Raw genomic sequence first — 26081 nt, 5'->3', positions numbered from 1 at the left:
TGAATTAATCTCAACTGCTGGTGGGTATTCGGGCCACATCAAGTTCATTGGTTTTTTTGCCGACCATTTCAGGTCAGATTAGATCAAGCCAAATGCAAATCAGCCTGGGCCTCTTCAAATAGGAACAGTCCATCCCAAACTGCCAAGTCAGGTCCTCACTGAACCAGAACACAAGCAACCCCTAACTTGTTTGTCCTAGTTTAGCCTTAGATGTATGCAGATTGGCTTCAGTGGTACAGTGAGCACGGAGCCCACATCTGGGGATACCCATCCCACTTGGGGTGTCATAATGAACAATACAAAAAGTAATGGATAGAATCCATGAATTAATCTAAGTCACTGGTAACATGCATCAGAATTGACGATTCATAGGAAATCCATGCTTTCCCATTAAGGTTTACCTTCCCTTTTTCCTCTTCATTCACCATCCGAAATTCATGTTGGTACCACCTTCCTTCTCTGAACAAATTTTTTTTTCTTTTATCCATGTCCGTTATTCTGCCTACCAACCAATACCTCTACACCTAGCTATACCATAGGATCTATATGCCTACTTATATCTAGTACTTTAGCTCTCTTACAATTTAGTACCTCTACCTTCACCCTACTGACTCTACCTAGATCTTAGTAACTTCACTTCTACCTATGCAAGTTCCTTTTATCACTAGTTACACTTTGGAAATCGGGTTACACTTTGCGAGCGTGAAACCCTACTCAGGCAGCAACCACAATCCTTTTCAAGGTGAAACACAGACAAACCCCAAATTAGCCGATATTTAACCCTCTGGTAGCTTGGCACAAAATCAGTCAGGCTTAACTTAGAGGCAATGTGTAAACCATTTATACAGCACTTCAAACAGTAATAAAGTGAAAACACAACACAACCCCCCCCACACCAACTTAGTAATAGAGTAAAATAAATGTTACAAATTATTTGAGACCAAAAAGACCAAAACAACAAAAATCCAATCAGTAGAACCAGAGATATGCAAATAAAAAGATTTCATATGAGAATAGCGCCTAAAAGAACAAATCGCCAACCACAGTTATCTGGTCGTGCAACACCAGGTGCAAGACACAAGTTCAGGCCCAACTGCGATAGAGTGGGGTCCGGATACAAGGACCATGTTAGTTCTGCTGAAAGAGTTACCTTTAAAAGTCCAGCATGAAGACTTCTATTCACGGTGGAGGCAGCCACAAGGAACAGGGATAGCATTATGGATGGTCACCACTGTAACACAAAGATCCTGTTGAGCATCATGAACAGCTGTTCCTGGAGATTTGCATTGGCAGTCATTGTGGCTTGTCGATGCTGAAGCGCAGAACACGCATTGCGGATATCACTGGGATTTGCTGTGACAAAAAGAGTCGGGTTCAAAAGAGCTTTGCATTTGCGGGCAGCGCAGGCGGCAAGATTTTGGCATGAACAGGCCAGTTCTCAGTCGCAAAGAGACCAAAACTTCAGGATTTCTCCTTTTCTTGACGAGGGAGCTCCAGTGATGCAACATCAAGGGTTGAGGGCTGAGGAACACCTCTTGGGGATCAGGAGATCACTCTAGTATTGGCTAGCAGGACTCTGGCAGTTCCAGTTGATAGTTCAGTTGCAGACCAGCAGGGCGGATGCAGGGAGGCTTCTGGATCTTTTTATGTCCCTGTAGCTCAGAACAGGAGGTCAATCAGCTGACCCAGGGAGTCACTTCAGTCTGGGATGAAGGTTCCAGTTCCAGTCTTCCTTCTCAGCCAGCAGGACAGCAAATTGCATGGCAGCAGAGTAACAGGGAAGCAGAGTGGAAGTCCTTCCTGTGGCAAGATAGCACAGCAGTCCTTTTTCTGTAGTATCCACATGCCCAGGAGTGCACTGAAAAGTTGGACTGAGGGTCCATTATGTGTACTTGGTACCAACTTTGAAGTAGGACAAGCTTCTGGAGATTTTCATCCCAGGAGGTGTTTCAAATTTCCTGACTCACTGAATAGGCACTGCTTGTCTGAGGGCACAAACAACTAGTGTCAAAGCCATTGTGAGTGTGCGCAGGCAGAGCCTTTGTAATGTGCAAGTGTGGTAGGTGACAGCTCTGCTCCCCATTCAAGTTAGAGTTGCCCCACCTTGCCAACATATTTCCCCCCTTAGTCACACTGTCTGGGAGCAATACACAAAGACCAACTGCCAGCTACATCTAATCATGTGACACAGGATACAGGCTGCAGGTACTAAATAGGACATGAAAGTGTCAACTTTCTAAAAATTGCATATTTATAATTGTGACTTAAAATCCGACTTTTCCATTAAGAAGGATTTAAATTTTAATTCTTTAGACACCAAACTCGACATACCTATCTGCTCCTAATTGAAAGTTATCACTTATTACATGTAATAAGGTAGCCCAAAGTTATCCTAGGGGACAGGTGGACCTTGCATTAGTGAAAAATACATTTAGGAGGTTTTCACTACCAGTACATGTAAAACTTAAAAGTGCACATCCAACTATTTAAATGCACTGCACCCTGCCCTATGGGCTATGTATGGTCTTCCACAGGAGTGACTTATATGTATTAAAAAATAAGGTTTAGGCCTGGTAAAAGGTTTATTATGCCAGCTCAAAATGTCAGTTTAAAACTGCACATACAGTCTGCAATGGCAGATCTGAGACATGATGGACAGCCTACATAAGAGGGTGGTACTATTAATGCTGCGGTTCTACTCGTAGAATTCGATTTACAGGCCCTGGATACATGTAGTGCCACTTTACTTGGGACTTACAAGTGAATTAAATGTGCTAATTGTGTGTAAGGTAATTTCACCATGTTTAAATGAGTGAACACAAGCATCTTACAGTTAGGAATGGAAATGTGCATAAAGTCCTAAAAGTCAACAAAACGGGTGCAGAAAACAGGAAGATGAAGGCAAAAGGTTTGGGGATGCCTCTGCAGAGAGAGCCAAGTCCAACATAAACCTTAGTACCACACCCCTTCTGTGGAGGAGTACCTTTACATCTGGCTACACCAAGTACTTAGTCCCATACCTATGTCCTGTATCACCACCTGCCGATACTTTAGTGCCTCTACAGAGAGGTGACATTAGAGAGTCCTTGATTGACTTCCACCTTAGCTAAGCCACTTTGTACTCTCACAAAGTTTTTGGAGTTCCCTTTTAACCTACAGAAAACCCTGTTAGATGTCTGAAAATAATTAAATACATAAATATTCAGGTTGAAACATTGACAATCATTATAAGACAATATAAATTCCATCTGTGGAGTTTTTAAACTCACTCTATGCGCATGTGTGATTTAACTGTGTTATGTAATGTATTTAGCCATGTGAGGACCGCTACATAGTCTACATTAAATCTATAAAAGATATATACCTATTGATTTGACTGCACCTACGTTTGTCTTCGAATGATAATTCACATTTAAGTGAGGCAGGAAACTATGGCATACATCACATTTGCTCCCCTGCCTAACTCTAATTGACCCTGTTAGCCTGCCTTTGCTGCACAGCATAACTCTGCAGCGGAAAGCTCAGCAGAGCATGAAATTGCAGAAAAAGAACTTCTACACACATATTCCATTGTTCAGAGAACAACTCTATAAAGAGTAAATTTGCACAGAAAAAGACTGTTTACAGTTTTCAGTTTTGCTTTGTTTGATTAAAGTGAAAATTGTCCTCCTTTTCTGTGACAATTGTTCTGCAATACACAAACTTTGCATGGTAGAAAATGAATGTGTACCAAGAATATTTTCAAGCTTTATGAAGGGTGAACATCACAAAACATAACCACTGTGCTCTATGTGAGAGAGGCTTGCACTACTGTTACCTGTGCTGTCCTTGTTTGCAAGGAAGCCTGCACTGGGGCTTGCTTGCTCCTGATGTGAATAAGAGGAAAGCTTGCACTGCAGGCTTCCCTGATGTATGTTTTCCCTATGTGAGGGAGGCTTGCACTGCAGCTCTCCCTGATGTAGCTTTCCCTTGTGTGGTGGGCACTTGCATGCAGACATCTCCATTGTACCTTTCCCTATGGAAAAGAAGCTTGTACTGCAACTCTCATTGATCTCACTGGTGTGATGGCAGTTTGCACTGGAACTGTCCCTGATGTACCTTTTCCCTGTGTGATTTGGGTGAGGGGGTGGATCTCAAATTTCCCAATTTAAACTGCAGTAGTCTGCGGAGTGGAGGGTGAGTTGAAAAGCTTTATTTTTACTTCATCATCAAAATGTTTTATTCGGTATGCAGTGCACGACCATATAAGCAAATACAAATACACATTTTAAAATCATCACAGATACATAGATATTGATAATACTGCCAAGTTAGAAATAGAAAAGATGAGGAGACAAAACGTCTGTCTCTTGAGGCTTAAAGTGGATGTTATCACTAAGAAAGGATGAAATTATTTCTAATTTCAGTTCAACTGCAAGAATGACGGGTATTCTTAGCAGGGAACATCGTGTGGAAATGGCAATAAAGTGCATTAGTCTAGGGTCAGCAATGTGCAAATTTCGCTTTTAGATACTTCCAAAAGGTGCAAAATAAAAATCTAAAAACAATTTAAAATTCAGATAAGTTGCATGAATGACAATTATTCTTAACAATGAATGTCATATAAAAATAGAGGAATACAGTGCTTGAGGCTGAGCTCAAAGATGTGCAAATTACAGTGATTGCATCATGAGTGCCCCGCTTATAATATATACTATGATATATAAGTTTCTCTAGAGACTTTCTTTAGTGACCAAGTAAAAAGCATTAGGAGTTTTCCTGCTAAATCATAGAATACAAATTGCAATAACCTCCTTAAAAAACATTATTAGTCTGCTTTCTTAAAATGTTTCTTATCTAAATGTAAAAACATAATGTATAAAAAAATGTAAAACTAAGCACAGACTACAGGTTGGTTCGATGTCGAATACAAAATTTTAAAAACCTTGCCTTATTTGTAGCTATAAACTCTGAGTCCAGCATTTGAAGAGCCAAAAAGGCTGGTCGGGTGAGTTGACAAAGGTTCTGGATGGATTGCTTCCATGTGCAACAGTGGTCAATACTGATTTGCAGTAGGTGGGAATCAGTCTAGAGTGGCACAGTGGTTGAAAAACAACAGGTAGGAATTCAACCCCAGGCGATTGCCAGTGGTTAGTCCATTTACAAGGCAGTCATCCCCTTACCTTCTAGGTGTTTGATTGCCAGTAGTATGCTTGGAAACCTGAGACTGGTGCAGCTTTCAAAGCCCTCTGCTGCCAATGATTGTGAATTCTAAAAAGTAAAAAATGTGCACCCACTCAAGGATTACTTCTATGGGTGCAGAGTTACTATTTTTTTTATATCAAGTCACTGTATACATGTATGGTCTGCTGCAAAAAAAAAAGTTAAAAGCTTTTAATGAAATGAGAACCTTGAGAAAAATGGACACAGACATAGGAAACACAACCCTGGGCTCCCAGGGTAGTTAGGTTTGGGCTCCCAGACCTAACTACAAAACCAAGAATGCAAAGGTTGTCACACCCCAAATATCGCCTTCACCTGCGAAGCTAATCCTATCCCAAATAGGTGTGGTACTTCTCCCTGGGAACTCATGACTATGGTCACATACTACAGAATGGCCTGGAGTTCATATCCTGGGATCAACTATTTTAAATATATTTTCACTGCAGACACACCTCTTTGCCTTTGCTACAATGAGCCTTGATGGTAGAGATTTCAGATTGTTGTAAAAAGGTCGGCTCAATGCTTCAAGTCCTCACATTTTAGGCAGTGGTGGTGTCTCTATGAGAGTGACGTAGCGTCTCCCCTTCATGCGAGAGCAGGAATCAAGAAACATAAAATTGCAATAAAACAGATTTATTATAATTGTTTTCTGTGCTGGTAGCAGTCGAGTCTGAGGGTGGGTCAAAAGTAGGAAAGAATAGTGTGCATTTCAGTTTAATATGCGCATGTCACTTTGGCCTGCTGTCTTGCAATGGCCAACATGCACACATTAAACACTCTAACCCAAGCTGTCTTAGACAGCTGGGTGGAGAGAATGCACAGGCCCCCAGTGCTTCAAAGAGAATCGAACCAGTGCGCTCCAGCCAATCCTGGTGCTTGTTTCATGCTGCATGAGCAGTGCCAGGATTGGTGGCTACTGCTCTGGGAGCCTGTGGTGCCAAGATAAAGAGGAGCACCGAGCACTAGGCAGCAGGTCATTTAATCTTTTTTTTACTTAACTCTTTAACGGGCACTGTGATAAACTCGCAGTGCCATCAGTCTCAACTTCAGGGCTCTCAACCATGGCCCACTATAAACACTGTTTAAAATGGACCCAGATTGAGCGCTTTAGCTTTGTCACCCCACCTGTTCTAATTGCCCCTGGCTGCCAATGGAGGTGGGTGTACCTGCAAATTAATAGGGCGAGCTGAGCCAGAGCTGATACAAGAGTCTGACTTGACTCATACAGTTAAAGCACGGGCCATGCCCTGAAAAACTTTGGCATGTATATCATGCAACAAACATAATGTAAAAATATGATACAGTCTCCTCAAAATCCCAAAAAGTGTATTTCTTTAATATATAGAAGTATTTCACCTTAGTAAGTCATATTATATCACTGCATTGACAAACCTTTATTAAAATAGTTTTAAACATGAAGTTAGAAACATTAATGCCCCTTCATATGACAATGCTCTTAGTGAACTAACAGGCATGTCAGTAGTCATATAAACACTAAAAGTGGCCTAGATTCATATCATAGATGGAACAACATTATCGTTAATTAAATAAAACAATAAAATGTTTAGCATCATACAATTTGGACAAGTGGGGAAGCCAGTATTGATTGTTGGTTGCCTGGTTTTACATTTTGAAAATCAGCCAGCAGCTGCTCAACTGTCCCGTGGTGGGTGGGGGTTCAAGTGCTAGCAAGAAGCACCACTCCTGCTTTTGTTACAGGGGGCCGATATTGCAGCACTGCTGCAAAACCGGCCCCCACCCCTACAGCCCACCAGGGAAAAGACCAGTGCCTCAACGGCCAGTCCAGGCCTGGCTGTTAGAGAGAGATCAGAGTTTGTCTAGTGGCAGTATTGACTTGCCATAAAGTAGCCCAGAGGGTTGATGTGCCTGCTGCAAAGAACCCTTATAGTGCAGATCACAGATCTGTATTTTATTTGGATGGCTGAGTGGATTACTGCTTTAGTCACAGAGATCCTTTTATTACAGCAGTTCTTAACATACAACCCTGAAGTAGAACAGTGACTGTTACCAACTATCATCAAAGAGCTACATGCAAACTGCATGAAATAAGTTAGGACATTATGTTTTCCCCACAGTCTTTCATTATCTATTTGAAATGTTGCTAAAAAGGGTTCGTTTGAATAGATATACATTCTTCTTAGTAAAGCCAGACTTTACCGGCGCTTTTAAACAAATAAAATGTATGTGAGAGAGGGGCTATGGAGAGATGAGGGGCACTTTCCCGGTGGTAATGAGTGAATCTGAGGAGGTGGTCATGGGTGGGACGCCAAAAATGATTGTCACACCGAGCGCCACCAGGGCAAAAGTCCTCCCTGCAGTTGCAGCACAGCTCTCCCTGAAGTACCTTTTCCATTTGTGATGGAGGCTTGCACCACAGCTCTCACTGATGCACCTTTCCCACGTTGAGGGAAGCTTGCACTGCAGCTCTCCCTCTTGGACCGTTTCCCTGTGTGATGGAAGCTTGCACCACAGCTCTCCCTGATGTACCTTATCCAGTGTGAGGGAAGCTTGCACCACAGCTCTCACTGATGCAACTTTCCCACGTTGAGGGAAGCTTGCACTGCTGCTCTACCACTTGGACCTTTTCCCTGCGTGAGAGAGGCTTGCACTACAGCTCTGCCTCTTGGACCTTTTCCCTGTGTGATGAAAGCTTGCATTGCAGCTCTCCCTGATGTAACATTTCCAGTGTGGGGAAAGCTTGCATCACTGCTCTCCCTGATGTAACTTTTCCCTGTGCAATGGAAGCTTGCACCACAGCTCTGCCTGATGTACCTTTTCAAGTGTGAGGGAAGCTTGCACCACAGCTCTCCCTGAAGTATCTTTCCCTTGCACAATGGAAGATTGCACCACAGCTCTCCCTGAAGTATCTTTCCGTGCGTGATGGAAGCTTACAGCACAGCTCTCCCTGAAGTATCTTTCCCTTGCGCAATGGGAGCTTGCACTGCAGATGTCCCTGGTGTCCCTTATCACTGTGTGAGGGAGGCGTGCACTGCAGCTCTCCCTGATGTAACTTTTAATTGTGTATTGGAAGCTTGCACCTCTGCTCTACTTGATGTACCTTTTCCAGTGTGATGGAAGCTTGCACTGCAGCTCTCACTGATGTACCTTTTCCAGTGTGAGGAAAGCTTGCAGCGCAGCTCTCGCTGATGTACCTTTTCCAGTGTGATGGAAGCTTGCAGTGCAGCTCTCACTGATGTACCTTTTCCAGTGTGATGGAAGCTTGCACTGCAGTCATCTCTGATGTACCTTTTCCAGTGTGAGGAAAGCTTGCAGTGCAGCTCTCACTGATGTACCTTTTCCAGTGTGAGGAAAGCTTGCAGTGCAGCTCTCGCTGATGTACCTTTTCCAGTGTGATGGAAGCTTGCACTGCAGCTATCACTGATGTACCTTTTCCCTGTGTGAGGGAAGCTTGCACTGCAGCTCTCCCTGAAGTATCTTTCCTTTGTGTGATGGACGCTTGGCTGCAGCCATCTCTGATGTACCTTTTCCCTGTGTGAGGAAAGCTTGCACCGCAGCTCTCCTTGATGTACCTTTCCCACGTTGAGGGAAGCTTGCATCACTGCTCTCCCTGAAATACCTTTCCCTTGTACAATGAAAACTTGCACTGCAGGCATCTCTGATGTACCTTTTCCAGTGTGAGGAAAGCTTCCAGTGCAGCTCTCGCTGATGTACCTTTTCCCTGTGTGAGGAAAGCTTGCACCGCAGCTCTCCTTGATGTACCTTTCCCACGTTGAGGGAAGCTTGCATTACTGCTCTCCCTGAAGTACCTTTCCCTCGTGCAATGGAAACTTGCACTGCAGGCATCTCTGATGTACCTTTTCCAGTGTGAGGAAAGCTTGCAGCGCAGCTCTCACTGATGTACCTTTTCCAGTGTGAGGAAAGCTTGCAGCGCAGCTCTCGCTGATGTACCTTTTCCAGTGTGAGGGAAGCTTGCAGTGCAGCTCTCGCTGATGTACCTTTTCCCTGTGTGATGGAAACTTGCACTACAGGCATCTCTGATGTACCTTTTCCCTGTGTGAGGGACGCTTGCACCGCAGCTCTCCTTGATGTACCTTTCCCACATTGAGGGAAGCTTGCATCACTGCTCTCCCTGAAGTACCTTTCCCATGTACAATGAAAACTTGCACTGCAGGCATCTCTCATGTACCTTTGCCCTGTGTGAGAGAAGCTTGCATCGCAGCTCTCCTTGATGTACCTTTTCCAGTGTGAGGAAAGCTTGCAGCGCAGCTCTCACTGATGTACCTTTTCCAGTGTGAGGAAAGCTTGCAGCGCAGCTCTCACTGATGTACCTTTTCCAGTGTGAGGAAAGCTTGCAGCGCAGCTCTCACTGATGTACCTTTTCCAGTGTGAGGAAAGCTTGCACTGCAGCTCTCACTGATGTACCTTTACCACGTTGAGGGAAGCTTGCATCACTGCTCTCCCTGAAGTACCTTTCCCTTGTGCAATGGAAACTTGCACTGCAGGCATCTCTGATGTACCTTTTCCAGTGTGAGGAAAGCTTGCAGCGCAGCTCTCGCTGATGTACCTTTTCCAGTGTGAGGAAAGCTTGCAGCGCAGCTCTCGCTAATGTACCTTTTCCAGTGTGAGGAAAGCTTGCAGTGCAGCTCTCACTTATGTACCTTTTCCCTGTGTGATGGAAACTTGCATCACTAATCTCCCTGAAGTACCTTTCCCTTGTGCAATGGAAACTTGCACTGCAGGCCTCTCTGATGTACCTTTTCCCTGTGTGAGGGAAGCTTGCAGCGCAGCTGTCACTGATGTACCTTTTCCCTGTGTGAGGGAAGATTGCACTGCAGCTCTCCCTGATGTATCTTTCCTTTGTGTGATCGACGCTTGGCTGCAGGCATCTCTGATGTACCTTTTCCCTGTGTGAGGGAAGCTTGCACTGCAGCTCTCCTTGATGTACCTTTCCCACGTTGAGGGAAGCTTGCATCACTACTCTCCCTGAAGTACCTTTCCCTTGTGCAATGGAAACTTGCACTGCAGTCATCTCTGATGTACCTTTTCCAGTGAGAGGAAAGCTTGCAGCGCAGCTCTCACTGATGTACCTTTTCCAGTGTGAGGAAAGCTTGCAGCGCAGCTCTCGCTGATGTACCTTTTCCAGTGTGAGGAAAGCTTGCAGTGCAGCTCTCGCTGATGTACCTTTTCCAGGGTGAGGAAAGCTTGCAGCTCAGCTCTCACTGATGTACCTTTTCCAGTGTGAGGAAAGCTTGCAGCGCAGCTCTCGCTGATGTACCTTTACCAGTGTGAGGAAAGCTTGCAGCGCAGCTCTCGCTGATGTACCTTTACCACTGTGAGGAAAGCTTGCAGTGCAGCTCTCGCTGATGTACCTTTTCCCTGTGTGAGGGAAGCTTGCACTGAAGCTCTCCCTGAAGAATCTTTCCTTTGTGTGATGGACGCTTGGCTGCAGGCATCTCTGATGTACCTTTTCCCTGTGTGAGGAAAGCTTGCACCGCAGCTCTCCTTGATGTACCTTTCCCACGTTGAGGGAAGCTTGCATCACTGCTCTCACTGAAGTACCTTTCCCTTGTACAATGGAAACTTGCACTGCAGGCATCTCTCATGTACCTTTGGCCTGTGTGAGAGAAGCTTGCACCGCAGCTCTCCTTGATGTACCTTTTTCAGTGTGAGGAAAGCTTGCAGCGCAGCTCTCGCTGATGTACCTTTTCCAGTGTGAGGAAAGCTTGCAGCGCAGCTCTCACTGATCTACCTTTTCCAGTGTGAGGAGATGTACCTTTTCCAGTGCCAGGAAAGCTTGCAGGGCAGCTCTCGCTGATGTACCTTTTCCAGTGTGAGGAAAGCTTGCAGCGCAGCTCTCGCTGATGTACCTTTTCCCTGTGTGAGGGAAGCTTGCACTGCAGCTCTCCCTGAAGTATCTTTCCCTTGTGTGATGGACGCTTGGCTGCAGGCCTCTCTGATGTACCTTTTCCCTGTGTGAGGAAAGCTTGCACCGCAGCTCTCCCTGATGTACCTTTCCCACGTTGAGGGAAGCTTGCATCACTGCTCTCCCTGAAGTACCTTTCCCTTGTACAATGGAAACTGCAGGCATCGCTCATGTACCTTTGCCCTGTGTGAGAGAAGCTTGCACAGCAGCTCTCCTTGATGTACCTTTTCCAGTGTGAGGAAAGCTTGCAACGCAGCTCTCACTGATGTACCTTTTCGAGTGTGAGGAAAGCTTTCAGCGCAGCTCTCGCTGATGTACCTTTTCCAGTTTGAGGAATGCTTGCAGCCCAGCTCTCACTGATGTACCTTTTCCAGTGTGAGGAAAGCTTGCACTGCAGCTCTCACTGATGTACCTTTTCCAGTGTGAGGAAAGCTTGCACTACAGCTCTCACTGATGTACCTTCCCCACGTTGAGGGAAGCTTGCATCACTGCTCTCCCTGAAGTACCTTTCCCTTGTGCAATGGAAACTTGCACTGCAGGCATCTCTGATGCACCTTTCCCAGTGTGAGGAAAGCTTGCAGCGCAGCTCTCACTGATGTACCTTTTCCAGTGTGAGGGAAGCTTGCAGCTCAGCTCTCACTGATGTCTCTTTTCCAGTGTGAGGAAAGCTAGCAGTGCAGCTCTCACTGATGTACCTTTTCCAGTGAGAGGAAAGCTTGCACTGCAGCTCTCACTGATGTACCTTTTCCAGTGTGAGGAAAGCTTGCACTGCAGCTCTCACTGATGTACCTTTCCCACGTTGAGGGAAGCTTGCATCACTGCTCTCCCTGAAGTACCTTTCCCTTGTGCAATGGAAACTTGCACTGCAGGCATCTCTCATGTACCTTTTCCAGTGTGAGGAAAGCTTGCAGCGCAGCTCTCGCTGATGTACCTTTTCCAGTGTGAGGAAAGCTTGCAGCGCAGCTCTCGCTGATGTACCTTTTCCAGTGTGAGGAAAGCTTGCAGCGCAGCTCTCGCTTTTGTACCTTTTCACTGTGTGATGGAAACTTGCATCACTAATCTTCCTGAAGTACCTTTCCCTTGTGCAATGGAAACTTGCACTGCAGGCCTCTCTGATGTACCTTTTCCTGTGTGAGGGAAGCTTGCACTGCAGCTCTCACTGATGTACCTTTTCCCTGTGTGAGGGAAGATTGCACTGCAGCTCTCCCTGATGTATCTTTCCTTTGTGTGATGGACGCTTGGCTGCAGGCATCTCTGATGTACCTTTTCCAGTGTGAGGAAAGCTTGCAGCGCAGCTCTCACTGATTTACCTTTTCCAGTGTGAGGAAAGCTTGCAGCGCAGCTCTCGCTGATGTACCTTTACGAGTGTGAGGAAAGCTTGCAGTGCAGCTCTCGCTGATGTACCTTTTCCAGTGTGAGGAAAGCTTGCAGTGCAGCTCTCGCTGATGTACCTTTTCCCTGTGTGAGGGAAGCTTGCACTGCAGCTCTCCCTGAAGTATCTTTCCTTTGTGTGATGGACGCTTGGCTGCAGGCATCTCTGATGTACCTTTTCCCTGTGTGAGGGACGCTTGCACCGCAGCTCTCCTTGATGTACCTTTCCCACGTTGAGGGAAGCTTGCATCACTGCTCTCCCTGAAATACCTTTCCCTTGTACAATGAAAACTTGCACTGCAGGCATCTCTCATGTACCTTTGCCCTGTGTGAGAGAAGCTTGCATCGCAGCTCTCCTTGATGTACCTTTTCCAGTGTGAGGAAAGCTTGCAGCGCAGCTCTCACTGATGTACCTTTTCCAGTGTGAGGAAAGCTTGCAGCGCAGCTCTCGCTGATGTACCTTTTCCCTGTGTGAGGGAAACTTGCACTGCAGGCATCTCTGATGTACCTTTTCCAGTGTGAGGAAAGCTTCCAGTGCAGCTCTCGCTGATGTACCTTTTCCCTGTGTGAGGGAAGCTTGTACTGCAGCTCTCCCTGAAGTATCTTTCCTTTGTGTGATGGACGCTTGGCTGCAGGCATCTCTTATGTACCTTTTCCCTGTGTGAGGAAAGCTTGCACCGCAGCTCTCCTTGATGTACCTTTTCCAGTGTGAGGAAAGCTTGCAGCGCAGCTCTCACTGATGTACCTTTTCCAGTGTGAGGAAAGCTTGCAGCGCAGCTCTCACTGATGTACCTTTTCCAGTGTGAGGAAAGCTTGCAGCGCAGCTCTCGCTGATGTACCTTTTCCCTGTGTGATGGAAACTTGCACTGCAGGCATCTCTGATGTACCTTTTCCAGTGTGAGGAAAGCTTCCAGTGCAGCTCTCGCTGATGTACCTTTTCCCTGTGTGAGGGAAGCTTGTACTGCAGCTCTCCCTGAAGTATCTTTCCTTTGTGTGATGGACGCTTGGCTGCAGGCATCTCTTATGTACCTTTTCCCTGTGTGAGGAAAGCTTGCACCGCAGCTCTCCTTGATGTACCTTTCCCACGTTGAGGGAAGCTTGCATTACTGCTCTCCCTGAAGTACCTTTCCCTCGTGCAATGGAAACTTGCACTGCAGGCATCTCTCATGTACCTTTTCCAGTGTGAGGAAAGCTTGCAGCGCAGCTCTCACTGATGTACCCTTTCCAGTGTGAGGAAAGCTTGCAGCGCAGCTCTCGCTGATGTACCTTTTCCAGTGTGAGGAAAGCTTGCAGTGCAGCTCTCGCTGATGTACCTTTTCCCTGTGTGATGGAAACTTGCACTACAGGCATCTCTGATGTACCTTTTCCCTGTGTGAGGGACGCTTGCACCGCAGCTCTCCTTGATGTACCTTTCCCACATTGAGGGAAGCTTGCATCACTGCTCTCCCTGAAGTACCTTTCCCTTGTACAATGAAAACTTGCACTGCAGGCATCTCTCATGTACCTTTGCCCTGTGTGAGAGAAGCTTGCATCGCAGCTCTCCTTGATGTACCTTTTCCAGTGTGAGGAAAGCTTGCAGCGCAGCTCTCACTGATGTACCTTTTCCAGTGTGAGGAAAGCTTGCAGCGCAGCTCTCACTGATGTACCTTTTCCAGTGTGAGGAAAGCTTGCAGCGCAGCTCTCACTGATGTACCTTTTCCAGTGTGAGGAAAGCTTGTCCTGCAGCTCTCACTGATGTACCTTTTCCAGTGTGAGGAAAGCTTGCACTGCAGCTCTCACTGATGTACCTTTTCCAGGGTGAGGAAAGCTTGCACTGCAGCTCGCACTTATGTACCTTTCCCACGTTGAGGGAAGCTTGCATCACTGCTCTCCCTGAAGTACCTTTCCCTTGTGCAATGGAAACTTGAACTGCAGGCATCTCTGATGTACCTTTTCCAGTGTGAGGAAAGCTTGCAGCGCAGCTCTCGCTGATGTACCTTTTCCAGTGTGAGGAAAGCTTGCAGCGCAGCTCTCGCTAATGTACCTTTTCCAGTGTGAGGAAAGCTTGCAGTGCAGCTCTCACTTATGTACCTTTTCCCTGTGTGATGGAAACTTGCATCACTAATCTCCCTGAAGTACCTTTCCCTTGTGCAATGGAAACTTGCACTGCAGGCCTCTCTGATGTACCTTTTCCTGTGTGAGGGAAGCTTGCACTGCAGCTCTCACTGATGTACCTTTTCCCTGTGTGAGGGAAGATTGCACTGCAGCTCTCCCTGATGTATCTTTCCTTTGTGTGATGGACGCTTGGCTGCAGGCATCTCTGATGTACCTTTTCCAGTGTGAGGAAAGCTTGCAGCGCAGCTCTCACTGATTTACCTTTTCCAGTGTGAGGAAAGCTTGCAGCGCAGCTCTCGCTGATGTACCTTTACCAGTGTGAGGAAAGCTTGCAGTGCAGCTCTCGCTGATGTACCTTTTACAGTGTGAGGAAAGCTTTCAGTGCAGCTCTCGCTGATGTACCTTTTCCCTGTGTGAGGGAAGCTTGCACTGCAGCTCTCCCTGAAGCATCTTTCCTTTGTGTGATGGACGCTTGGCTGCAGGCATCTCTGATGTACCTTTTCCCTGTGTGAGGGACGCTTGCACCGCAGCTCTCCTTGATGTACCTTTACCACGTTGAGGGAAGCTTGCATCACTGCTCTCACTGAAGTACCTTTCCCTTGTACAATGGAAACTTGCACTGCAGGCATCTCTCATGTACCTTTGGCCTGTGTGAGAGAAGCTTGCACCGCAGCTCTCCTTGATGTACCTTTTCCAGTGTGAGGAAAGCTTGCAGCGCAACTCTCACTGATGTACCTTTCCCAGTGTGAGGAGATGTACCTTTTCCAGTGCCAGGAAAGCTTGCAGGGCAGCTCTCGCTGATGTACCTTTTCCAGTGTGAGGAAAGCTTGCAGCGCAGCTCTCGCTGATGTACCTTTTCCCTGTGTGAGGGAAGCTTGCACTGCAGCTCTCCCTGAAGTATCTTTCCCTTGTGTGATGGACGCTTGGCTGCAGGCCTCTCTGATGTACCTTTTCCCTGTGTGAGGAAAGCTTGCACCGCAGCTCTCCTTGATGTACCTTTCCCACGTTGAGGGAAGCTTGCATCACTGCTCTCCCTGAAGTACCTTTCCCTTGTACAATGGAAACTTGCACTGCAGGCATCTCTCATGTACCTTTGCCCTGTGTGAGAGAAGCTTGCACCGCAGCTCTCCTTGATGTACCTTTTTCAGTGTGAGGAAAGCTTGCAGCGCAGCTCTCACTGATGTACCTTTTCCAGTGTGAGGAAAGTTTGCAGTGCAGCTCTCACTGATGTACCTTTTCCAGTGTGAGGAAAGCTTGCACTGCAGCTCTCACTGATGTACCTTTTCCAGTGTGAGGAAAGCTTGCACTGCAGCTCTCACTGATGTACCTTTCCCACGTTGAGGGAAGCTTGCATCACTGCTCTCCCTGAAGTACCTTTCCCTTGTGCAATGGAAACTTGCACTGCAGGCATCTCTGATGTACCTTTTCCAGTGTGAGGAAAGCTTGCAGCGCAGCTGTCACTGATGTACCTTTTCCAGTGTGAGGAAAGTTTGCAGTGCAGCTCTCAGTGATGTACCGTTTCCAGTGTGAGGAAAGCTTGCACTGCAGCTCTCACTGATGTACCTTTTCCAGGGTGAGGAAAGCTTGCACTGCAGCTCGCACTTATGTACCTTTCCCACGTTGAGGGAAGCTTGCATCACTGCTCTCCCTGAAGTACCTTTCCCTTGTGCAATGGAAACTTGAACTGCAGGCATCTCTGATGTACCTTTTCCAGTGTGAGGAAAGCTTGCAGCGCAGCTCTCGCTGATGTACCTTTTCCAGTGTGAGGAAAGCTTGCAGTGCAGCTCTCACTTATGTACCTTTTCCCTGTGTGATGGAAACTTGCATCACTAATCTCCCTGAAGTACCTTTCCCTTGTGCAATGGAAACTTGCACTGCAGGCCTCTCTGATGTACCTTTTCCTGTGTGAGGGAAGCTTGCACTGCAGCTCTCACTGATGTACCTTTTCCCTGTGTGAGGGAAGATTGCACTGCAGCTCTCCCTGATGTATCTTTCCTTTGTGTGATGGACGCTTGCACTGCAGCTCTCACTGATGTACCTTTTCCAGGGTGAGGAAAGCTTGCACTGCAGCTCGCACTTATGTACCTTTCCCACGTTGAGGGAAGCTTGCATCACTGCTCTCCCTGAAGTACCTTTCCCTTGTGCAATGGAAACTTGAACTGCAGGCATCTCTGATGTACCTTTTCCAGTGTGAGGAAAGCTTGCAGCGCAGCTCTCGCTGATGTACCTTTTCCAGTGTGAGGAAAGCTTGCAGCGCAGCTCTCGCTAATGTACCTTTTCCAGTGTGAGGAAAGCTTGCAGTGCAGCTCTCACTTATGTACCTTTTCCTGTGTGAGGGAAGCTTGCACTGCAGCTCTCACTGATGTACCTTTTCCCTGTGTGAGGGAAGATTGCACTGCAGCTCTCCCTGATGTATCTTTCCTTTGTGTGATGGACGCTTGGCTGCAGGCATCTCTGATGTACCTTTTCCAGTGTGAGGAAAGCTTGCAGCGCAGCTCTCACTGATTTACCTTTTCCAGTGTGAGGAAAGCTTGCAGCGCAGCTCTCCCTGATGTACCTTTACCAGTGTGAGGAAAGCTTGCAGTGCAGCTCTCGCTGATGTACCTTTTACAGTGTGAGGAAAGCTTGCAGTGCAGCTCTCGCTGATGTACCTTTTCCCTGTGTGAGGGAAGCTTGCAGCGCAGCTCTCACTGATGTACCTTTTCCCTGTGTGAGGGAAGATTGCACTGCAGCTCTCCCTGAAGTATCTTTCCTTTGTGTGATGGACGCTTGGCTGCAGGCATCTCTGATGTACCTTTTCCCTGTGTGAGGAAAGCTTGCACCGCAGCTCTCCTTGATGTACCTTTCCCACGTTGAGGGAAGCTTGCATCACTGCTCTCACTGAAGTACCTTTCCCTTGTACAATGGAAACTTGCACTGCAGGCATCTCTCATGTACCTTTGGCCTGTGTGAGAGAAGCTTGCACCGCAGCTCTCCTTGATGTACCTTTTCCAGTGTGAGGAAAGCTTGCAGCGCAACTCTCACTGATGTACCTTTCCCAGTGTGAGGAGATGTACCTTTTCCAGTGCCAGGAAAGCTTGCAGGGCAGCTCTCGCTGATGTACCTTTTCCAGTGTGAGGAAAGCTTGCAGCGCAGCTCTCGCTGATGTACCTTTTCCCTGTGTGAGGGAAGCTTGCACTGCAGCTCTCCCTGAAGTATCTTTCCCTTGTGTGATGGACGCTTGGCTGCAGGCCTCTCTGATGTACCTTTTCCCTGTGTGAGGAAAGCTTGCACCGCAGCTCTCCTTGATGTACCTTTCCCACGTTGAGGGAAGCTTGCATCACTGCTCTCCCTGAAGTACCTTTCTCTTGTACAATGGAAACTTGCACTGCAGGCATCTCTCATGTACCTTTGCCCTGTGTGAGAGAAGCTTGCACCGCAGCTCTCCTTGATGTACCTTTTTCAGTGTGAGGAAAGCTTGCAGCGCAGCTCTCACTGATGTACCTTTTCCAGTGTGAGGAAAGCTTGCAGCGCAGCTCTCGCTGATGTACCTTTTCCAGTTTGAGGAATGCTTGCAGCGCAGCTCTCACTGATGTACCTTTTCCAGTGTGAGGAAAGCTTGCACTGCAGCTCTCACTGATGTACCTTTTCCAGTGTGAGGAAAGCTTGCACTGCAGCTCTCACTGATGTACCTTTCCCACGTTGAGGGAAGCTTGCATCACTGCTCTCCCTGAAGTACCTTTCCCTTGTGCAATGGAAACTTGCACTGCAGGCATCTCTGATGTACCTTTTCCAGTGTGAGGAAAGCTTGCAGCGCAGCTGTCACTGATGTACTTTTTCCAGTGTGAGGAAAGTTTGCAGTGCAGCTCTCACTGATGTACCTTTTCCAGTGTGAGGAAAGCTTGCACTGCTGCTCTCACTGATGTACCTTTTCCAGGGTGAGGAAAGCTTGCACTGCAGCTCGCACTTATGTACCTTTCCCACGTTGAGGGAAGCTTGCATCACTGCTCTCCCTGAAGTACCTTTCCCTTGTGCAATGGAAACTTGCACTGCAGGCATCTCTCATGTACCTTTTCCAGTGTGAGGAAAGCTTGCAGCGCAGCTCTCGCTGATGTACCTTTTCCAGTGTGAGGAAAGCTTGCAGCGCAGCTCTCGCTGATGTACATTTTCCAGTGTGAGGAAAGCTTGCAGCGCAGCTCTCGCTTATGTACCTTTTCACTGTGTGTTGGAAACTTGCATCACTAATCTTCCTGAAGTACCTTTCCCTTGTGCAATGAAAACTTGCACTGCAGGCATCTCTGATGTACCTTTTCCCTGTGTGAGGGAAGCTTGTACTGCAGCTCTCACTGATGTACCTTTTCCCTGTGTGAGGGAAGCTTGCACTGCAGCTCACCCTGATGTATCTTTCCTTTGTGTGATGGACGCTTGGCTGCAGGCATCTCTGATGTACCTTTTCCCTGTGTGAGGGAAGCTTGCACCACAGCTCTCCTTGATGTACCTTTCCCACGTTGAGGGAGGCTTGCATCACTGCTCTCCCTGAAGTACCTTTCCCTTGTGCAATGGAAACTTGCACTGCAGGCATCTCTGATGTACCTTTTCCAGTGTGAGGAAAGCTTGCAGCGCAGCTCTCACTGATGTACCTTTTCCAGTGTGAGGAAAGCTTGCAGCGCAGCTCTCACTGATGTACCTTTTCCAGTGTGAGGGAAGCTTGCACTGCAGCTCTCGCCGATGTACCTTTTCCAGTGTGAGGAAAGCTTGCAGTGCAGCTCTCGCTGATGTACCTTTTCCAGTGTGAGGGAAGCTTGCACTGCAGCTCTCGCCGATGTACCTTTTCCAGTGTGAGGAAAGCTTGCACTGCAGCTCACCCTGATGTATCTTTCCTTTGTGTGATGGACGCTTGGCTGCAGGCATCTCTGATGTACCTTTTCCCTGTGTGAGGGAAGCTTGCACCACAGCTCTCCTTGATGTACCTTTCCCACGTTGAGGGAGGCTTGCATCACTGCTCTCCCTGAAGTACCTTTCCCTTGTGCAATGGAAACTTGCACTGCAGGCATCTCTGATGTACCTTTTCCAGTGTGAGGAAAGCTTGCAGTGCAGCTCTCGCTGATGTACCTTTTCCCTGTGTGATGGAAACTTGCACTGCAGGCATCTCTGATGTACCTTTTCCAGTGTGAGGAAAGCTTGCAGTGCAGCTCTCGCTGATGTACCTTTTCCCTGTGTGATGGAAACTTGCACTGCAGGCATCTCTGATGTACCTTTTCCAGTGTGAGGAAAGCTTGCAGTGCAGCTCTCGCTGATGTACCTTTTCCAGTGTGAGGGAAGCTTGCACTGCAGCTCTCACTGATGTACCTTTTCCCTGTGTGATGGAAACTTGCACTTCAGGCATCTCTGATGTACCTTTTCCCTGTGTGAGGGAAGCTTGCACTGAACCTCTCGCTGGTGTATCTTTCTCCTGTGTAATGGAAGTTTCCCTGCAGGCGGCCCTTTTTGCGGTGTGTTTAGGGCTCGCCTGCTGTGCACATGTGCACAGCTGGAAGCTCTATAGGGGCTTATCCAGTGTTTATCCACCACTGGCGATTCCACTGGCGATTCCTTTGAGTGCATGTGCTTTTTAGGTCATTGCGCAAGCGCAAGCCCTAAAAAGCGCGTGCACAATGCCACCAGCCGCCTGCCTGCCTGCCTCGCATTACCACATCAAAGGCAGCCCTCCCAGCGCATTTGTCACCACCTAATTATTCACGGCCGCCCGGCCGTACTTTCAGTTTCACGGCCGGAGGCCGTGTCTCCTTTTAAAACCTGTTTAACTTGTTTTGCTTGTTGTTATTCCAGCCAGCATGTCACGGTGCCTCCTGTGTTTCCTTGTCCCCGATGCCTTTCCCTCTGTGCGCTTGTGTCCATTAATCCTATGCTTCCGGAAGCATCTGCCTATTTGTAATTGTGCCCTACACCTTAAAGCAGTCGCCGTCCTTCGTCCCCCCGCTGCTTGGGTCCCATGATCTCAGGTCGCCTTTCCTCTTTGTCCTTTTGTTTCCTTCTGCCTATGCGGACTGGCTCCCCTGCCCCACCCTCTGCTCCGATTGTTCCTATGCTGCTTCGCACCTGTGGACCCCACTTTACTTCCTGGTCTTTATAGCGCCTACTCTCCATGCTCCATGACCGCCATTCTCTGTTCCCCTCTGCTATGCTCCCTGGCTCATGTTTTTTTTTTTCTACTTATGTGCCTTATTCTTCTGGTCCGTGTACCCTTTGGACCCCCTGACGCTTTTACCCAAGTAGCACTACGTCACTTTTTGTCACAATTATCCATATTCTGTTTGCTTTTGAAGCCCTATAGCGCCTGGTCCTTGCCCCAAACCATTTTTCCCGCCGTGTGTCGCACTGTGCGCCCCCGAGGATGTCTGCACAGTGGCCGTCCTGGAGTGCCACTCTCTGCACACAGTGGCCTCATTAGCGCCTCGGAACTGGAGCCCCTCGTAGGGTTCGTTAGCAGCTCTGGTGCCCGTGCACACGGGCCCGGTAATTAGAGTGCCCCCGCCCCCGGGATTTCAACTGCACAGTGCACGGCTAATTGTATTCTGCCTGCAGCCACGCAGGCCTATTATAGATGCACAGCTCCCGCGAAGCCTGTATTTTGGGGAAACATGTTTGGTACATCAGGCTCCAAGTCTGGAAATGTGAGCATCCTTTATTTTGAGATATGGCCACAGCGTAGTGCAGAGCAGATGTGGCCATCGTCACTGCAAAGGTACACCAGTGCCCTCATTGCGAAGTATGCTCACATTTCGTTAACATGTGTTTACAGTGAATTGTGAAACTCATTGGAAGCTATGGCACACATCTCCCGCGCTGATCCGGCATCACATACCAGAGAAGGCCTTGCAGTGATCTGTGCGAACTCCATGAGTAGAACATGCTTCATTTAATTACACTGCGGTTTTGGCCGAATATGTGATGCAATGTGAGGCCCGGCACTAGCAGAAACGGCAGGCTGGTCACCCATGCCACAGCCCTTAAAGGGCAATCTCAGAAGCGGGCCTAGAAATGTATGAGGCAGGACAAATAGAATGATAGCAATGAAACTGCTGTAACTTTCAAGGAAGTGACATCATCTTTTGGCAATGTTCCATGAAACATCGCAAGGAATGTAGAACATTCTGGCTTAGTGTATTTTTCCACCAACTAATCTCACACACACACAAATACACATGCTCTCTCTCCCCTCATTTTGGGATTTAAACAAAGAAATAGTTTGGCCTTTTTTTTGCAGTTTTATGTAAAGCAAATTCGACCCGAAGGTATTCGAGCGCTTCACACAAGCACCAGTTACATGACACAAGGACACATCCTTTTGTTTGAGGCTCGGGCAGTTTAGTGATTTGCCCACAATCAGATGATGATGAGCCGACGCCGAAACTCGAACAGGGTCTCTCAGTTCCAAATTCGGTAGATCTGGCCTTTAACCAATGCTCACATCCTTGCCCCTTGTTCCCTTAATTGTCACAGAACTGTTTGTACGACTTTAAATAGTTTCACTCTCGATTTGCTTTTTATTTGTGTATTTGGAAACGAGATTTGCTCATAGGTTACTCCGGATAATGTGGCTTTTTCTAAGAATGTATTTTCATCTTTCTACAGAACTATCAATTGAGGAATTTGAGCGTGTGAAAGAGTGTAATTAACTCTGCCACACACACACATAACCAAACACACACAACCACAAACACACAACCCCACACACACAACCCCCCCACACACAAACCCGCATGCACACACACACACCCACACACAACGTCCCCATACACACAACCCCCCCACACACAACCCCCCACACACACACAACCCCAGACACACACAATCCCACACAACTCCACTCACACACACAACCCCCCCCACACACAACGCCACACACACACAACTCCACACACAACCCCCCCACACACACACCCACACACACAACCCCACCAAACACACAAACCCCCACATGCACAACCCCACACACACACAACCACACACACAGACACAACCCCACACACAACCCCCCACACACAACCCCATACACAACCCCCCCACACACACAACACCCCCACACACACAAACCCCCCAAACACAACCCCACACACAAACCCCCCACACACACAACCCCAGACACACACACAACCCCACACAACTCTACACACACACACACACAACCCCACACACAACCCCCCACACACACAACGCCCCACACACACACCCCCACACACACAACACCACACACACACACACCCCCCACACATACAACCACACACACACAAACCACACACACACAACCACAAGCACACACACAAGCAAGCACACAACCACACTCAACCACACAACCACACACACAACCCCACAACCACACACAAAACCCCACAACCACACACACAACCCCAAACACTACACACACACAACCCCAAACACACCACACACACAACCACACACACAACCACACACAACCACAACCACACACACATCTATCTATCTATCTATCTATCTATCTATCTATCTATCTATCTATCTATCTATCGCCCTCACTCTATCTATCGCCCTCACTCTATCTTATCTATCCATCTACCTATCTATCTATCGCCCTCACCCTATCTATCGTCCTCACTCTATCTGTCTATCTATCTGTCTATCTATCTATCTCCCTCATTTTATCTTTCTATCTGTCTATCTATCTATCTATCTATCTATCTATCTATCTATCTATCTATCTGTCTATCTATCTATCTATCTATCTATCTATCTATCTATCTCTCTATCTACCGCCCTCACTCTATCTGTCTATCGCCCTCACTCTATCTAACTATTGCACTCACTCTATCTATCTATCTATCTGTCTATCACCCTCTATCTATCTATCTATCTGTCTATCGCCCTCTATCTATCTATCTATCTATCTATCTATCTATCTATCTATCTATCTATCTATCTATCTATCTATCTATCTATCGCCCTCACTCTATCTAGCTAGCTATCACCCTCACTCTATCTATCTATCTATCCATCTATCTATCTATCTATCACCCTAACTCTATCTATCGTTCTCACTCTATCTGTCTATCTATCGCCCTCACTCTATCTATCGCCCTCGCTCTATCTATCTATCGATTTATCTATCGCTATCTATCTATCTATCTATCTATCGCCCTCACTCTATCTATCTATTTATCTATCACCCTCACTCTATCTATCTATTTATCTATCACCCTCACTCTATCTATCTATCGCCCTCACTCTCTATCTATGTATCTATAGCCCTCACTATCTATCTATCGCCCTTACTCTATCTCTCTATCTATCTATCGCCCTCACTCTATCTCTCTATCTATCTATCGCCCTCACTCTAGCTATCTATTGCCCTCACTCTATCTATCGCTCTTACTCTATCTCACTAGCTATCTATCTATCGCCTCACTATATCTATCTATCGCCCTCACTCTATTTATCTATCTATCTATCGCCCTCACTCTATCTATCGCCCTCACTCTATCGCCCTCACTCACTCTATCTGTCTATCTATCGCACTCACTCTATCTATCGCCATCACTCTATCTATCGATCGCCCTCACTCTATTTATCTGTATATCTATCTATCGCCCTCACTCTATCTATCGCATCACCACAGAATCACTCAGCACCACCACAGCATCACTCAGGGGCACCACAACATCACTATGCGTTACCTCAGCATCACTCGTTGCCACCACAACATCACTCAGCGCCACCGCAGCATCAATCTGTGCAACCATTCAACAACAACTAGTTCAAATATGTTCTCTCAATGTTTCAAGCTTTATTACAAATGTCACAAAAAGATGTTAATATTTCACTTCTGTTCTTGGATTTTCGTCACAATAAAATACACTGAACATAATCTTCACAAAAGTTATTTACAAAAGTTTAAGCTATTGCCATTATATATTACAATAACTTTTATTTAAGAATAAAATAAAATAAAAGCCATTGTTATTTGTAATATCATTACATCTAAGTCACGTAAATACAACACATATTGCATTACAAATGCTATAGGTGTCACATTTGCGAAAGTTATAACTATTGGCATTGTACATGACAAAGCTATTAATTTTGCTATTTTCAAAACCAACACATAAATAAAAAATGTGTCATTTACAATACCAATAGCTCAAACTTTACTAATGCGAGACCTATTGCATTGCAAATGCTTGTTTTATCTTGCGCTGCTGCTGCCCGTTGTAGCTGTTCTCTGTATGAGTGTACCATATGCTGACGTTGCCTGTGCTGTTCTGCATGTGCGGCGACAGCTCAAGCTGCTGTTGCCAGCTCTCCCCAGCTCTGCCTTTGAGGGAATTCTCACCGCCGCTGTCGTAGAATCGGAAAACATGCCCCAGATTAAAAATCCCCCGGAGACAAGAGCACGGCAGCGTGGACGGGCAGAGATGCCGCCCTGTGTGAAGCGCTTTGTTTGTTTTCTATTAATGGCTGCGCGCTCCATTCATTAGTCACACGTTTGTCTCATGGCTCCTGGGTGTGAAATATCAAATGTCACCTCGAGAATGTTATAATTATCTCTTCTATTTCGGATCAGACTTTAATCGACTCGACAGCGTGTGAGGTGTTTCCATGATTGGGCTTTGGATGGAGGCGAGTGTGCAGAGGAGCACACGTGTTGGTGTCAGAGGAGCTGGGCTGAGAACGCCTGCTGGGAACATGACCCCCGGGCAGAGGAATATGGGATGTATGTCGTTACAACGCACACTTTTACAACGCTTGCCTTTACAACGCATTTTTTACAACGCAACATCCATTACAACGCATTCCATTACAACACATGCCATTACAACGAATTTCCTCAAACTACCATTACAACGCATTCCATTACAATGCATACTAACTTTACAACGCATACCATTACAACGCACACCATTACAACGCATATATGGTAAGTATTGGATAGTATAGGGGTAAAAATTACTATTCTAACTCCAGGGGGTGCAACAATAGGGTAAGTGTTGGATAGTGTAGGGGTAAAAATTACTATTTTAACTCCAGGGGGTGCAACAGTAGGGTAAGTGTTGGATAGTGTAGGGGTAAAAATTACTATTCTAACTCCAGGGGGTGCAACAGTAGGGTAAGTGTTGGATAGTGTAGGGGCAAAAATTACTATTCTAACTCCAGGGGGTGCAACAGTAGGGTAAGTGTTGGATAGAGTAAGGGTACTATGCGTTGTGATTGTATGCGTTGTAATGGTATGCATTGTAATGACTGCGTTGTAATAACATGTGTTGTGATGGTATGCGTTGTAATGGTATGCGTTGTAGTGACTGCGTTGTAATGACATGCGTTGTAATGGATCTTGCGTTGTAAAAGTTTCATTGTAATGGTAGTGCATTGTAAAAGTTGCGTTGTAAAGGTTGTTTCCCGGAATATGAGGATATTTCCTGCGATGCCAGTTGGCTACGGGCAAATTGTGAGGTAGGCGTGGGGGGAGACGGTCTGAGAAAGGGTGGAATACAGGGGC

The sequence above is a fragment of the Lissotriton helveticus genome, chromosome 7, assembly GCF_964261635.1.
Source record: "Lissotriton helveticus chromosome 7, aLisHel1.1, whole genome shotgun sequence".
NCBI lineage: Eukaryota > Metazoa > Chordata > Amphibia > Caudata > Salamandridae > Lissotriton > Lissotriton helveticus.
Note: the sequence above shows the minus strand (reverse complement) of the source record.